Genomic DNA, 16561 nt, shown 5'->3' on the forward strand with positions numbered 1-16561 from the left:
CACGAAGAGTTACTACACTTCACTCTTACTCACTTATTAAAACCATTTACGAACATAGACCTTTGATCAGAACTGTTTCTCGCTACCACCACTAGGGGATACTTTTCGGCTTCTGGTTGGTCAAGAGAGCATGCCAAGCCCTCTTTTCGAGTCTGCCGCACGCCCTCGCTCTGCCCGCGCCTCCCATTGACCAAACTCTCTACATATACGGCTCTGGGGTTGCTGTGTGGCCGTGGTCGTTCACAGTGTTAACAGACTCGTCTTTTTTTTTTTAAACAGGCTGCTAGAAATCTCGATAGGTGGCGCAAGTTACCGCCCGATTCTAAATAGTTTGCTCAAGTTATTTATCCATATGAGTTCGGCATTCGTTTTTTTTTTTTTTTTTTTTTTTTTTGTCTAGCGGTTTGTTGAAGCTATTGACGCCGCCGACCGCCGACAACACACGTACGTACCTTTGCAAGTAGCTACGTCCGCCGCTTGGAGACTTTACTGTGTATAAAAGACATCGAACGACAACTAACGCGCCCTGTGTGCTTTCAATTCGCCTGAAAGGCGCGCGGCTCGCTGGGTTCGTCTCTCGCCTGTTCTCGGCCGCTGGCTGCCATGTTTCATAAGGAACACGCTCGAAACGGTTTTGCGGAAGGCAGACACGGTGTAGCGTGTTAAGTTTACACAGCAACTCATGTGTAGACGAAAAACACAGATGGCCTCGTGTAAAACGAACACGTTTCGACGTGTCCGCTATGGGACAACGGTTTACACGTCTGGGCGTGTTATTTTTGCTAACAGTGCAGTTGAATCCTCTGATGGCACTGTCATTAATGATGCGCCGGCACAGGGGTTCAAGATAGAGTGAGAACAACACCGGCGACATAGGGCAGCCCTGACGAACCGATGAGCGGACGGGGATAGGTTTGGTGAGGCCTCCATTGACCTTGATGTTGGTCGATATATCCTTGTAACAGATCCTGACGTATCTGCCGAGCGTCTCGCCTATGCCACAATGGTCCAGCAGCCGGAAGAGGAACCAGTGAGAGACACGATCAAAGGCCTTGCTGAGATCCACTTGGAGCGCGGCCAGGGGGCTGCCCTCCACTAATGCGTCTTCGCACATGACTCTCATCATGTGCAGATTGTCCTGGATGCTTCTACCACGAATGCCATAAGCTTGATGGTCCCTAACCACGCAGCGAATGCCTCGGTCAAGCCTCTTCGCTAAGATCTTTGCTAGAATTTTATAGTCCGTCGTGAGGATGCTTATTGGCCGGAAGTCTTCAACGCTCGGACAGCTGTGAGGAGAGCGCTTCTTGGGAATGAGGGCTACCGTCGCCTGGCGCATGGATGGAGGGAGAAGATCTCGTGCAAGGATGTCGGAGAAAACCCTGCAGAGAAGAGGGACCAATAGATCTGCAAACTTCTTGTAGAACGCCGCTCCAAGGCCATCCACGCCAGGAGATTTCCGTGGAGACAGCTCTTTTATCGTGCTGGCAACCTCTGCTTCGGTGATGTCTTAATTTATGGCTTCCCTAACGTCCGCCGGGATGGAAGGCATCTGTTCCAAGAAGCTTTGCAAAAGTTCACCATCTTGAAAACTGTCTACTCCCAGCAGCTTTTCAAAAGCCATGTGAAGCGCTTGTTCTATGGCGGCCTGCTCCGAGACAGTCTCCGGGCCTACTTGAAGCTGCGAGATCTTATTAAATTGAGCACGGTGCCGTTCTTTCGTTTTAAAAATCTTTCCAGGCACTTCATCTTTCTCCACGGCGAGAACTCTCGACCGAATCATTGCTCCCTCATAGTCCTTTTCCATGATGGCCAGCAGGCGCTCTTTGCAGTTGCGGATGTCTTCCGTAAAGAGTCCAGGGGACACGTTTTCTTCTTCAATTAAACGCTTAAGGCATCTTGTAAGTTAGCGTCGATCTTTTTTTCGTTCACGCGCCTTCATTTGGCTGTGTTGTATAATCTCCATTTTTAGGCTTATTTTCATCTGTTCCCAACTAGCAGCGTCCACATGTTGTAATCCAGCTGCTTGCGTAATGAGATCCTTAATTTTATTGTTCAGCTCCTCATCCTCTGTCAAGCTGTCGTTCATTTTCCAGTTTTTCCAGCCGGACCTATACCGCCGCGATTTGGTGTGTTTTCCCAGACGCACGATTACGAGCGCGTGATCGGAGAAGGCAACGGGCAGGGCTTCATAACCGTCTAATGAGGCTTCCAGTTCGCTGGAGACGTAGACCCGGTCGATCCTTGCGTGCGAGCTCGCCTGCCAATGTGTGAAGCCCGGCACAGCTGCCGAAATGGACTCTGTTGCGTCGTGCAAATCGTAATCACGCAACAGCTTACGCAGCTCCATCGGCTGAAGTCCGACAGAAGGCTATTTGAAGAGTCTTTACCACTCAGCACACAGTTAAAGTCGCCTGCCAGAATGGTGGGGCATGGCGTATCTAAATATTGCCGCAAGTTCTTGAAAAAGTCCTTGCGGTCCGCAGCTTCATTTGGCGCGTGCACTGCCACTAGTTTTACAAGCGCATCGTCATGTATAATATCGATGGAGCAAATACGGCCGCTTTGGTCGGTTTCCCATTCCGGAGCGATTTGGAAACCCTTATCTTTTCGAAGAAGGAACGCTGTGCCAGCACTGTATCCGACGGCTTTCGAATAAACAAAACGAAAGTGCCGCTCAAAAAAAGATAGCATATCTTCATTGTGCTTTTCGCCTGATAGCTTAGTCTCTTGTAAAAACGCTATGTCAACCCTTCCTTCAATAGTAGGTTTAGGAGCCACTGTTTGCGTTTCCGTGCTATCAAGCTGACACAATTGAATGTGGCTACTTTGAGCGGCCCTCGCATTTAAATCTACGGCGAGGTGAAAGAATAAAGGAGAAAGGCTTACTGTTTCGAGTGACCTCGCGTGCGGTCGTCCGGGGTGTTTCTGGGCTTTGGGTCGAATCTGCTCTTTCGCAAAGCGGTGTCTTTCCACTTCAACTCACAGCGTGATGGTTTGTCGGGGATAGGACTGCAGGCAGACCAGTCGCAGAGCTCTGGTCCGGGGAGGCCGTCCCTTGCGTCTGCTTGGGATTGTTCCACAGCGCTGGCAGTGTCGACTTCTTGCACTGAGGTGGCCGTGCTTTCTGGTGCAGTTGTTTCTTCGTTTAACTCCAAATTTCCTGAGGAGTGTTCCTTGCTGCTGGGGTTGCCTGGTGTGAGCGCTCCTGAGACTGGGCCCTCGGTGTCCGTGCCGTCTTGCCTTGCCTGGGCTGCTTCTACTGGTGATTTCTCTGCTGTGTCAGTCGCTGTCAGTGGCAGTGGGTCAGCTGAAGTGCTAGCAATGTCGGTGCCATAGGTTGCCTCTGCTTCATCCGCTTCCATGATGTGGTCGCTAACTTCTTCCGGTACCTCCGCGTTAGTGACTGACGCATACGTGCGCACACAGTCGGAGGCTTCGTGCCCGTAGCGATTACACTCCAGGCAGCGTGGAGCTCGGCAATCCTTGCGAATGTGCCCAGTCTTCTTGCATCTGAGGCACAACGGCCCTCGACCCGGCACCAGAACCAGCGCGCTCGCTCCGGGCATTTTCAACTGATGCGGGAGGCTCTCCCTGGTCACACCATCTTTCAACGTCATGCGAACGAGCCTTGTCTTCGTCTCTATCCCCGCAAAAAAACCTGAGCGCACTTTGTCTCGCGCAACTTCTAGCACTTTCCTGTAGGGTTCGAGAGCCCTCCGGACGGATTCATCAGGCACGTGAAACGGCACCCAGCGAAGCTTGAGGCTCACGTCGCTGGTGTCCGGATCGATGACGAGGCAAAGTTTCCCCTTAATTTTAAGTTGTTTTTCCTTCACGAGCTTCTGTTTTGCAGCTGAAGAGTGAAACGTAAGCATCCGCACATGATTCATGTGAAACGCGCCGAACGCTGCAATGTCCTTGAGCACGGCGAGCCGCGCTATCTCGTTACGAAAATCGTCGAGTCAATATGGCCGCTCAGACACGTCACAGTGAACAAAAACAGAGTTCAAAGAAGCGGTACCTGAAGTCAGGGGTGGCAGAAGAATCTTGTAGTCTTGGGGAACGTCATAAGCAGAAAAACCGCGGCCGAAACCGGCCGTTGGAAACGCTCCGACGGAGCTCATGATTCCACCGTCCGCACCCAACGAGCACCGGAAGTAGAATGGCAACACCGGGTCCCCTCGTCTCTCTACGTACGCTATGTTTGCACTAGCTCTATAGGCTCCTTGCACAGGACGTCATTTCCGTTGCCCTCCAAAGAAGAGGGGAAGAAGGAGCTCCCCTCTTATTAGGACCCTCCTTTGTACCTCCCGGATTTGTATAGGTGTCGCTATTCTCCCCCAGAAGATTATAGAAGATTAACCTGTCACTCAAAATTCTTACAAAAGCAGCTTCCCTCTCCTCCTCTTACTTGGTGTTCAAAAGTGTGCGATGTGACGTCAGTGCAAGGAGCCTATATATGGCAGTCTTATTTTTGAATCCGACTTTTTCGGTGACTGCTATCATTTGGCACATAAACACGGAAAGGTGGAGTAAATATTACTCTTACTTAATACATTATTTGAATTGTCTTGTGGAATAGCCCCCATCTCTTAATTCAACACCCCGAGCAAAGCAAATGTAGATCATTAGACTAATTAACTAAAATTTAATAATTTTCTTCTGAATAAGTTCGATAAATTATCTTGACAATGCAGTGCTGAAATGCAGTACACTGTGCTAAACATTGCAATCAAGCTATTGCTTGATTGCGGTGTTCAGTGCCAGCGTAATTATTTTCAGTTTTGGTGGGGTAATTAATCATTTTAATTGTTGCACAAGTTCAACAGATTTTCAAACAGACAAGATAACTGATTTTAACAAGACTTCTTGAAACAGCAGAGAAGATATCTTGGTTCATTCTTTGTCACCGGTGTTATAGAAATTTAGAATTGTTTTAATTTACTAATCTGGAGCGTTTTTCCTATAAAAAGTAAGTGCCAGGCGTGACAAAGGCCCACGAACCATGACTTTAATATTCTCAGCAGACAACTAAAATAAGACTGTCTTTTAGTGATATAATGCAGCCGCTTGAAAACATCACATTGCCCGAGTCAGAAAGTTAAAAAGCCCGTGTTGAGAGTTTTAATAGATTGTTTAGACACTCCCGGCAACTCCATATGCAATCCGTTATGGCTTCCGCTATATATACCGTAGCGGAGCCGCGTTTTCGTGTTCTTGTAGAACGTTTGCAGCCCGGTGCAGAATACAGCGTTCCGAGAGCTAACGCAACGGAACTCTTTCGGACACTAAAGTTAAAATAGATGTTCGTAAAGCAATTGTTAGTAATCTTCTATTCATGTCTCTATCTAAATAGTGTTTAAATTTATTATCGAGTGCTTATGTTTATGTCTGCTTCCTTTATAAATACGTCCAGTACGTTTGCGACGAGTTTGAGATCCAGGTTGTTGACGCCGGGTTAGCTGCGCTCGTTTCGCGACACAAAAGGGATCGCGTGATAATAGACTAAATCAGCCGAAAAAAAAAAAAACCGTAAAAAACGGGGTTTTTTTTTTCTCTTTTTTTTTAGTGCGAGTTTCGACATGTAGCAGGAGATGGGGGCGCAGCGCAAACTAAAAATAAGCAGCGGTGAACTGTTGGCTCTGTCGAATCATGCTTTTCTTCAAGCCCGCGGATCTGCCCTCCGCCCCCACTTTGCCCCGCAACGAGAATGGAATGTCTGTACTACCCTTTCTTCCAAGTGGACTCTTCCCGAATGCATAGTTGACCTTGCTTTCCGGATCCGTTGCCTCGTCCCTTCCCCGAATCGTCATTGCAGTGTCGTTTCTTGTGCGGGGATATGGTTTTTGAAAAACGCGTGTTCCCGCAAGCCGGTCGTTTTTCCGATGTGGACGGACTACAGCGTGTGTCGGACGGAGTCGCTCGCCGCAACGCAGTGCTCGTTCCTATCGACTGGATATGCTGTTCTGTTTTATACAGAACTGAAATAAACGCCTCACAGATTACCTTTCGCTGTATGGTACGTACGCTTTATTTCAAGAGTATACGTTTCTCGCGGAGGTGACGGCAACCAAGCTACCAAGCGCTCAAGTTGCCGTCACCGCCATTAAACATGTTTGCGGTGGCAGCGGCGGTTCGACCGCCGCTGCCGCCACGAATATAGAAGAGGAATTTTCGTCCCTTTTTCAAGCGCCACTAGGTCGCGCTGCATGTGGATCGGTGAAAGGGAGGAACAAGGGCAATTTCCTCCCTTCCGTTGGCGACAGGGAGGAACATCGTTTTTTTTCCTCCCTTTCTCCTCCCTTTTTTTTTTAGAGTGTACCACGCTGGCAGGAACCTCCGGATGGAATGCTCGTTGAACGTCCTCGCGGAAACTTCAGCAATTCACAGCGAAGCCGGTTTGCTGTGAGCAGGCAGGAGCTTCCTCAGCTCATTCCGGACGGCGTCGCGATTGATCTTGTGGATGTCCGGGATGTGGCAGCAGGAAGGCCACAGGGCACCGATGCCTGGGAGTCGCTGGTAGTGGGAGGCCCATGCTTGAAGTGCACGTTCTGCACTCTAAGAAAAAAGGGAGCGCGACTTAGTCCATCGGGGGACCAAATGCGCTGCTACCACTATTAGTTCCCTAGGGGAACAACTGTAACGGGAGCAACCGTTCCGCCCCGTCCGTTAGTCCCTCGCGCTAGCACCGTTGGGACTAACTGTTACACCGTTTCAATTGCACCTCGAGGACCAGCTGTTAGGCCCTTGCACTTGGCCCTTTGGGACCAACTGTTGCACCGTTTCAATTGAACCTAGAGGACGAACTGTTACGCTCTTGCGCTTGGACAACCGGGACTAACTGTTACGCCGTTTCAAATGAACCGCGAGGACCAACTGTTAGGCCCTTGCACTTGGACACCTGGGTATAAACGTTGCGCTCTTGGATTTAGACCCCTGGGGCTAAAGGTTTATCCTTTACATTTAGACCCGAGTCACAAATTACCGAAACGAAATTGTGCAGTTCAGGTTAAACGTAGCTTTATTGCCTCGTAGATATACATCGCATTCAAGGATGACTGAAGTCGAAGTTCCTGAACGGTAGAATCCACAATAAAGCCAAATTCCGAAGAGTGCACCTGCGTCGACGATGGCTTGAACACTAGGACGTCGGTCCGAACCGGTCGTGGTCCAAGCACCGTTTATTGGGGCACCGGCAGTTTCTTGCCTGTTTGCGAGGAATTTGGATTATTAGCAACAGGGGCAGCGTGAAATACCCGATCGCTCAACAAAAGTATGAGATATAACACACACATAATAAAATAGCAAATAGGCTACAAAACTACTACAATGGTTCATATCTAACATGCGATCTGTTGACAGCAGACCAGCGCAATATTATATTTTTAGTAGACCGTTCGCTGCGAATTACAGACCCAGCGTGTGCGTGCTCAAACTATGCTTCAACGTGACGGAACGAGCTCCCGCCATCAACGCGAAAGTGTGTACAATCAAATAAATGTATTCATTAAGGCCGCTTCTCAGACGCAGCGAAGCGCTGAAGTAGTGCTGCTCACGTGTCGTCAGCTGCTTTTCGTCTGCCATGAGAAACAGTTTTGACGGTGCGATACAAAGCTGGTGAAAGCTCCCGTCAGCACGCGTTTAGCGCTAGGTCAGAGCTATGCTTCTAGCTCTCTGCTGCATCTGTGAACAGGCCTTTATGGTAAAGCGAACCTGCCATAATCTGAAAAACACACACACACACACAAAATAAGCCATCGGTAGAACTGGCGTTTTGCTTGATACTATTGAATATCAGGTCTATGTGCTGCATAACAAAATAAGCAACCATGGAGCCAAAAAAATAGAACATGGCGCGCGCTTTGGAAGCTAGAGAACGCGCTGAAAATAAAACACTTTCTGAAGCCGCAGTTAATGAATATACGTGCGGTCGTGTATCACTACTGCGTGGTGCACGTTAAAGACCCCAGGCTAGCGTTTGTACCGCACTGGCTGAATTTCTCATCCACAGCTGGGAGACTCGTCGCCCCTGTGAGGCAGACCAAGTTCTAGGCTGTATAAACACACACACAACCCACTATTTTTTAATGAATATACCATAAACAGAAGTACTTCGACATACCTTAATCGAGTTCCCTTGTCTTGTGACCAGAACAACGCGCCCACGCCCAAGTTCTGACGAAGCCTGTACTAAAAACAGGTTCTTTTCAAACAAAGGCCCTTTCCCATTTTCCCGACGGACGCTCTCTGCCCTACCCGCCGCGTGAGCGAGGACGCAAGAATGCGGGGTAGGGAGTTGGTGGGAAGGAGAAGGGTGCGCACCCCAAAATCTCGTTTCCCCCGTCCCACTACACACGACACACGGACACACCGATTCCCCAAGGACGCGAGAAGGTCGAAGGTCGCCATTTTCAACACGCCGGTCAAGTGACGTACAAGCAAACACGTTTTTTTTTCTCTCCCCCTTCAGTTTTCTCGGGGGCCCTTTTTTTTAGTTCGCATTTGTGTTGTATTAGCAGGGTGCTGCCATGGGTGACATTTAGAGTGCGGCTCGTTCTTCGTTGTTCATCTGGAATGTTATCTTAAACAGCGACGACGATGGCATGAAGACGTCTGGATACTGACCCTGAAAGTGCTGTTTAAGTGGAACGTGCCGTGCATCAAGTGTGTCGTTGCGGATTTTGAGTTCGACATTAGACTACCCAGAAAGCTTGGTTAGGGGGAGACGCAGAGACTAGGCTGGACTTGTTCTCAGTAACTCAGTTTTAGCGATTGAAGTGACCATTTATTCTGACTGCGAAACTCAGCTGTTGAAAGCGCGGTTTCTACAAACTCCTTCCTAAGTTTCATTTAAGAGAAAAAAAATGAAAGCCGTTTACAACTTTCTGTAACGCCGAATTAGAGCGCAGCTCTTGAGTAGGAGGAGGGAAGGGTACTGGGGGGGTGGGTCAAGTGACCTAGGGGGGCGGGGAGTCACGTGACCTTGCAGGGGGGGGGGTCGCGTGACCTTGTGGGAGTCACATGACCTTGCGGTGTCACGTGACGTCGGGGGGTCACGTGACCTGGGGTCACGTGACTATGACGATGACGTCATCAGTGACGTCACTGATGACGTCATCAGTGATGATGATGATTACGATGCGGATGCCGGTGACGTCACTGATGACGTCATCAGTGATGATGACGATGTGGATGCCGGTGACGTCATCAGTCACGTCACTGATGACGTCATCAGTGATGATACCGATGACGATCCGGATGCCGATGACATCATCACTGACGTCACTGATGACGTCATCAGTGGCGATACTCGAAGGAAAAATCCATCGATGTAACGCTGTTTGGCAGTCAATGTTTTCTAGTGGACCGCTGACTGTGCCTGACTGTACGTCAAGCATGTCTGATTGGACAACAAGTTACTCTGACCGACAGTCAAACTCCAGTCAGACCCCGCTTGTCGGCTTTCTGATGGTTTCCTGGTGGCAGTCGGCCGCCGCGAAATGCCATCAGGATGTCCAGGTGGTGATTCTGACTGTACATCGATTGTCTCTGACTGTACGTCAGAAAGCTTTGACGTGCAGACAGAAGTACGGTCAAAGGACGTAAAGTTCGTTCGGATACCACTATTTCGTCAAAACTATGAATACGAAAAGTAATCTATGCACGAGAAAACGATTTCGGGACGTGAGCCCATAAAACCGCTGACGTTAGAGATGTGACACGCAACCGACCGACAGCCTTGATCAGAAGCCCGCCGAAGCCGCCGAAGCGTCGAACGGGACACTTCGCCTTCGCCCATAGAGGCTTCGCCGAGCTTTCATGAACGATCGCTCTCGACTCGTTTTGTTTGCCCGCTTGCTCCAACCTGTCGATCCTGCCCGGGCTCTACAATGTCTTATGTTTTAGTAGAATTTCTACTCGACAAGACCCAGCCTGTTGTGAGTTCCGACGATGTAAGGGACTTTAGCGGTGTAGTTAAAGACGACAAGGTGTACCAGGTCTACTGGGCCGATGACGCGCGAACAAAAGGATCATTCTACGACGCGAAAGTACTCTACATGGCAGGTGAGTAGAACTGAAGCATGGCGAGTGATGTACGAGTGCTTTCATAACGTGCTGACGGCTTAACTGCATTTGCAGCCAAAGCATCTCGTATAAAACGAATAGTCAAATCGAATCTCTGTAGCGGTGGCGTAGCATAGTGGTTAGTGTTTCCGATTTGTACGCAAGCGGTCGCGGGTTCGATCCCCCGTGGTCCTGCTTTTTTTTTTTTTTTTTCTCGAACATTTTGTTTTATCGAGGCATTTGGCGATATTTATGAGTGCGTATAGCTTTACTCTTATATAAATGCTGCACTTGTTGATGAAATTCCCTTGGCAGTGGCAGTCAGACGTCATCTGATGGACCATCAGATGACGTCTGATGGTCCACCACGTTCCACCAAGGCTGCTGACTGGCAGTCAGTGTCCCAAATTACGTAGCTTGATGGAATTTTCAATAGGGTAACGTCAACGGGGGGTCACGTGACCTCGGGGGGTATCCCCATTTCAGATGACCCCCGTGGGGGGGTCACGTGACCTGGGTAACCATCGTGACTCTCGTGAGGGTTGTTACGTTTCCGAGCAGCCCACCGAGACGGAGACTGTAGTTGGTCTGTCTGCGTTTATTGCGTCTCGGCAGCAGGACGAAGAAAAGCCACACACTGCTAGGAGCAGCCGCTTTTATCGGTTCCAACACGGCACTATGCGCCGCTGACGCAGCAGGTTGACGGCGACGTTCTCGCTAGCGTCGATTAGCGAGGCCAACAAAATAACAACATAACAGGGTAACCCTAGTAACCCTTGTGAGGGCAACTCTCGTGACCCTCGGGAGGGTAACTCTCGTGACCCTCGTGAGGGTAACCCTCATGACCCTCGTGAAGGTAACCCTTTTGAGGGTAACTAACCCTCGTAACCCTCGTAGCCCTCGTGATCCTCGTGAGGGTAACCGTCGTGAGATTAACCCTCGTAACCCTCGTAACCCTCACGAGGGTTACGAGGGTTACTCGCGGTTACGCCGACGGCGACGGCGACGGCGACGCCGACGGCGACGCTGCTCAAGCCGGGAACGGGCGCCCAAGAGCTGCGCTCTAAAAAGTGTCAGTATTTGGAGGTGTTGCGTTTGGATAGATGCTCAATTTTTCCCGCGAAGGCGAATTTAGTGAATGGGACTTGTGAAATGTCAACTGATCATTTTTTACAAGATAGGTGGTTTAAGTAGAGTTAACACATTCGTTAACTCGCATTCGAACAACGCGCGAAGCTCTACCATGTGATGTCTGAACGTTCGTGGCATATTAAAGGCCGACGACCAGACTCGAGATTCTGCAAGGCAGAAGACCCTCCTCTCCACGCCTTCGGGCGAGGGAAGCGAAGGATGGAAAGAAGAGACCAAGAGGGGCGGGCGTGGGGGGAAAGGGTAGGAGGGAGAGGAGGAAGCGGGCGAAAAGTGGAAAGCGCGAACTGGTCGTCGGTTTTTAAACAACTTCGCCGGTTTCGTCCGAGATTTGTCAACACAATCAGCCGTGCTGGGCTGAGTCTCGCCGATCCCCAAGACAAGCGAAATATCATCCGTACTCCTGGCGAACATTCCGCTTGCCTTCGGGGACTAAATCATACAGATGCACCCTGTCTGAGGGGGACTAATGGATGCTTTTGCTCGCGCACGCCTATCGGTTAGTCCCAGTCGAGCGCAGTTAGTCCCCAGCCTTTGCGCACGGTACCTAGCTTGAACCAGATGGTCCTTTCGGGGAGCAACTGGGAGTTTAGAGGACCAAATGCTGCCGTTAGTCCCTTGAGGCCAACTTTTTTCTTAGAGTGTATGTTTGCGGCCTGAGTGACGAATCCTTCAACGGTGGTAGGCGGGGTTCGAACTAGTCCTTCGAAGATGTTTTCCTTCACTCCCCGTAGCATAACCAACAGCTTTTTCTCTTTGGAAGTGTTTGGATCAGCGCGGTTTATCAGGCGGACAACGTATTCGACGAAGTTTGTAACGCTCTCGTTCGGCTTTTGGCTTCTTGCTTTCAGAAGTTCTTCGGCCCGCTATAGTCGCTGCTGGCCGGCAAAGGTTCGTCGAAGCTTGGCCTGGAATTCTTCCCACGACGAAAACGACGCTTTGTGATTCTCGTACACGGTTCGGGTCGTGCCTTCCAAAGCGAAGTAGACGTTCCGCAGGCTTTGTTCAGCTCCCCATTCGTTGAACCGGGCGACCCGCTCATACTGGCTTTACTAGTCGTCCGCACCTTCGTAAATATTGCCATTCAAAGTCGCCAACGTCCGTGGCGGGGTCCGCACCTAAACGATGGACGTCGCTGGCGTTACGACTTGCTGCGATGTGGTGTTCAGCGTTGTCGTCTTCTTCTTCTTCGGCTGCTCTGGTAGTTGACGCAACTCCGGAGTCTGGCCTTGGTTGCGGCAGCTGGCTTGGGTCTCCGCTTCCTCGACAGGGATTAGTTTTCCGGGACTGAAAAATGGATCGGGCCTACCTATCTTGTAAATGGTACGTTTCACGGGCATAGAATGTGGTTCCCCGCACCTCCACCAAAATGTCAGGAGTGACAAATGATGAATTGGCGCATAACTGAAGAAACCGTTTAATGGGGCGTACTTGTGCCCAAAAGAAAATTGAGAAAGGCTTGCGTCGCAAGCGTCGATGTCGGCAAAACAGCAGGACCGTGCGCTGGGGCGAGACTGACTCCGCTCGCCCTACGGAGTTTCTTTTGCACCCGCGTGGGTTTCAGGAATATGCGGCGTAGAACTTTTGACGCGTAGAACCTTCGAAACTCGATCAGACGAGAATGTTCTCGAACTTACCAGAATGCCAACTTGAAAGAATAAATAAAGAGACATTTCACTAACTGGAATCGAACCGATAAATTTGAATTGCTTTGATCATTAAGCGATTTTCCTTTCGAAGCTAGACAGTTTGCGGGTGCCGCGAGAAACAGTTCTGAGGTGAAAGACGCACGCCCGTCGTTCGCCGCCATCTTATAGTCAGCTTCACTCAGCCGTCGAGCCCGTGACTCCAGCGATACGACGCCATGTTAAATACGGAGAGTGCTTCCGGTTCTTTGTGCAACTTTTTTTAGAGCGCAGCTCTTAGGAGCCCGTCTCCAGGTTGAGTGGCGTCGCCGTTTGCGGGACTCTGTGCGTTGCATTATAGGAATAATGCAACCGGCCATATCCATGGGTTGCACTAGGGAAAAATTCCCCTCTAAATTTAGCGAGAAACTTCGAATGTGGACAAAATAATACATAATGAATACAAAATTCATGATTCATATTCAATATATTTCAACTTTGTTTCAAGTACGGCTTCTTTTTCCTAAGGGTCTTAACCGTTAAACATAACCCAGCAGCTTTTCTCTCGAATATTTTCTAACATCCCAGGTAAGAATTTATGTTGTGGAGACAGTCGCCGCAAAAGTTTCGCAACATGAAAACAGTTTTATTGCAATCGCGCAACAATGTTGTAGCAGAAGTCATAACACTGCAGAAGAGTCCGCTGTTAAATCACTGCGCCAACTTGTCGGTCAACCGTTGACTGTTTCATGCGCGCAACAGTTACCGAAGCATTGCTTTTATTCAGCAAAATGTGTGGTGTCCTGATGTTGCTAAACATTCCGGAAAAGACCAGCGCAGCTGTAGGCGAAACATTATCACGCAACACAAGCTGCGCCAAACGCGTCCCGTTTGCATTGGCGGGAGTGCGGAACTGCTGTTTTGCTACTATTCGACTGATGTTGCGGTAACGTCGTGCGCTTTGATTCCGAAATGTTGTGGCAACGTAACTTTTTTTTTTTTTGCTTTCGGAAAACAAAGCTTAAAAACAGTCATCGCAACGCCCGTTTTTACAGTCAGCAAACTGTTCCCGTTGCAGACCCTTACAAAAATGAACAATGAGTTTCAATTGAGCTTCTAATGTGTTTTTATAGAGTCAAATGAAACTCATAAGAAACTCACCATTAAATGAGTTTTATCATTACCCACTCCATATCTATTCTTTTGAATTTACTCATTACAAATTCAAGTGAGGTTTATCACTAGCAATTCTTTTGAGTTTACTCATTACACATTGAAATGAGTGTTATAAAAAAAAATCAATAAACCTACTCCCTACTGCATTGCACCCGAAGCAAATAGCGCGTCGGTGCTAGTTCTGATATACAGATTTATTTCCTGTGCTTAAAATAATAACTGTATTCACACTCTTTTACTCCTAAAGGCTTATTCACACGATGTATCTCTTCAACGCACCACAGTTTAGCGAAACCAAGATTTCGCGAAATCGGCCTGTTCACACGTGGTTTGACGCGCGAAACCTATGACGTATAGACTCACGAGAATTTCGCCAAACACTTGTCATCTGCACCGGGAATACCAAGCGTTTCGCATCAAAATGATATGAAGTACGCACAGTGTGAAAGGACAGCCTGTTTTATTAATGCCACTCAATGAATTTCGTCAGATTCGGCTCAAGGGGTTTACTAGTCCTGCCAAACCCGGGAAAAACCGCGAGATGATCTCGAAGCATTTCGGACATTTTTACACCGCTAATAGAACGTTATCCCCAGTCATCATGTTTATATAAGGTGCTTGCACCCGCCGCGACTGTTGACGAATCTGCACCGCGCCCCCAATCCGTACTGTAGGCGCCGTTCACACACCTGCAACCGAGTAGGACCAAGACTCGTCGCCCGTACGCACCGCTTCTCCGCTAGTCGCATAGGGGGGCTTGTCGCTCGCCATGTTTGTTTGTTTTCTTTCAGCAAAGCTCGGATACGGGATCGGCCAAAAATCAGACTCCTCCAAAAGCTCGCTCCTCCTCGAAGGTCAGACGTCATAGCGAAATCGAGCGGCCATTGGCAGCGTCCGCGTTTTCCTTCAGGTGATTGACGGGCGTCGGTGAGGTTTCAACGAAAAATCGCTGCAGAAGCGAGAAACGCGCCACATTTTCGGAGGCGCACCACTTTTTCGGTCGAGATCAGACGGGGAATCTGTTTCCCGAAACCTAGTTTTGCGACACAAGATTCCCCAACACGATGCATCATGTGAACAGACCTATTTACAGCGCCCCTCTACCGCGATTTGGTCAGTTTCGGTTTCAGTATTGTAACTTTTACTGGTTTCGGTTTCATATTTTAAGGATCGCGTCTTCGACGCCCCATCGGTAGCGACACCAGTTCTTTGCTTTTTCCTTTTTCCGCCATGGTTTCGCCAGTTTTGGGACCGTTGGGTGCGTCGCGGGATAGAAATGCCTTTAGACATGGAAATGTGCTAATTTAATCAAGTTTATCTATCTGTGAAGTTTTCTCCTGTGATGATTATTTTCTAGAAGAGCGCGGAAGTCCGACGACGCGACAGAACGAGCAACTCAACGCAGTTGGTAAGCATACTTCTTTGTTTGCATTGTACGCGTTGAACGAGAAGTGAACGTTATGGAGTTTTAGAGTAATCTCGTCGCTGCTGTGCATGCGCAGACCCAAAACAAGCTTCGTACTCGAGCTTTGGGGCCCGTTATTTCTCGATAATAGCGTGGGTACCGCAAAAGGCGGCGCCCACGACATCTCCGTTGATCGCGTCTTCGACGCCGTCGCCCGCTCGGGAACTGCGTGAGTCGCACTCGGCGCCCGCGGTCGGTATGGTCGAAGCGTTTAAAAAACGCCACGGATCGCTGGATTCACAGCTCAGAGCTATCGAGGCGCAAAGCTATCGAGGCGCGTGTACTTACGATCGTGGCAGACATGTAAGCATGCCTGGGTAGTGGATCGTCTGGGCTTCGTAAGTACAACCAGAGTCCTTCAATGCTCCGGTACAACAGAGCAGCTTGGCAGTGACAAAAACAAAACATGCGGCAGTGAGTATAAAACAACTATAAAAATGTTACTCTGGACAAAAAGTTTGTTTAATTTTCATAATTAAACGTTCTAACTTTCAAATAAAAGCTGTCGCGACATCTTGGTGGCGTTTTAAGCGCGAGATGCTTGCGTTTTGGGGGGTCCCCGGCAGAGAAACGCTGTTCTAAAACTCTTCGCCGCAATCCTCGCTATTTTGCCGTCCGTAACGCGCGGTAAAGTAGCGCCCGATATTCTAAAACTCCCTATTTTCTCGGCACACGTTTTCTCATTAAGCTAGAATTTTTTTTTTAACTAGTAGTTGGGTTTGCTTTATTTGTCCTAATGTTTAGATCTATGTGTAGCGTAATGAAAAGTTGCCACTCATTCTGTGTATGGTTCAAGAAATTGTAGCTTATTTCAACAGAGCACATATTGAATTCCTAATGCTACTTTCAGTCCGTTGCTTTAGAAAATGTCTTATTGGTTTAGTAGTGTACTGATGACGTTCAACCATAAATTGATTACATTGATAATACTCCATTACATTTCAGAAGTTAGACTTCCTTGGAATTCGCTTCATGCAGAGCCAATATTCCTTTTCAGTCAAAATGGTTGAAGAGGATATCCATCTTTTGTTTTGGAGTTATGGAAGTGGACTGGATTGTACTGTAAGGACAAACGTCG

General features: G+C 48.9%; 1 pseudogene; it reads right to left on the reverse strand.

The window, feature by feature from the left end:
- Window positions 1-2813: 2813 nt before the first annotated feature.
- Window positions 2814-3893, reverse strand: LOC120843185 (annotated as a pseudogene).
- Window positions 3894-16561: the final 12668 nt, after the last annotated feature.

Source organism: Ixodes scapularis, unplaced genomic scaffold (genome assembly GCF_016920785.2).
Source record: "Ixodes scapularis isolate PalLabHiFi unplaced genomic scaffold, ASM1692078v2 PGA_scaffold1__304_contigs__length_218370807, whole genome shotgun sequence".
NCBI classification, from domain to species: Eukaryota; Metazoa; Arthropoda; class Arachnida; order Ixodida; family Ixodidae; genus Ixodes; species Ixodes scapularis.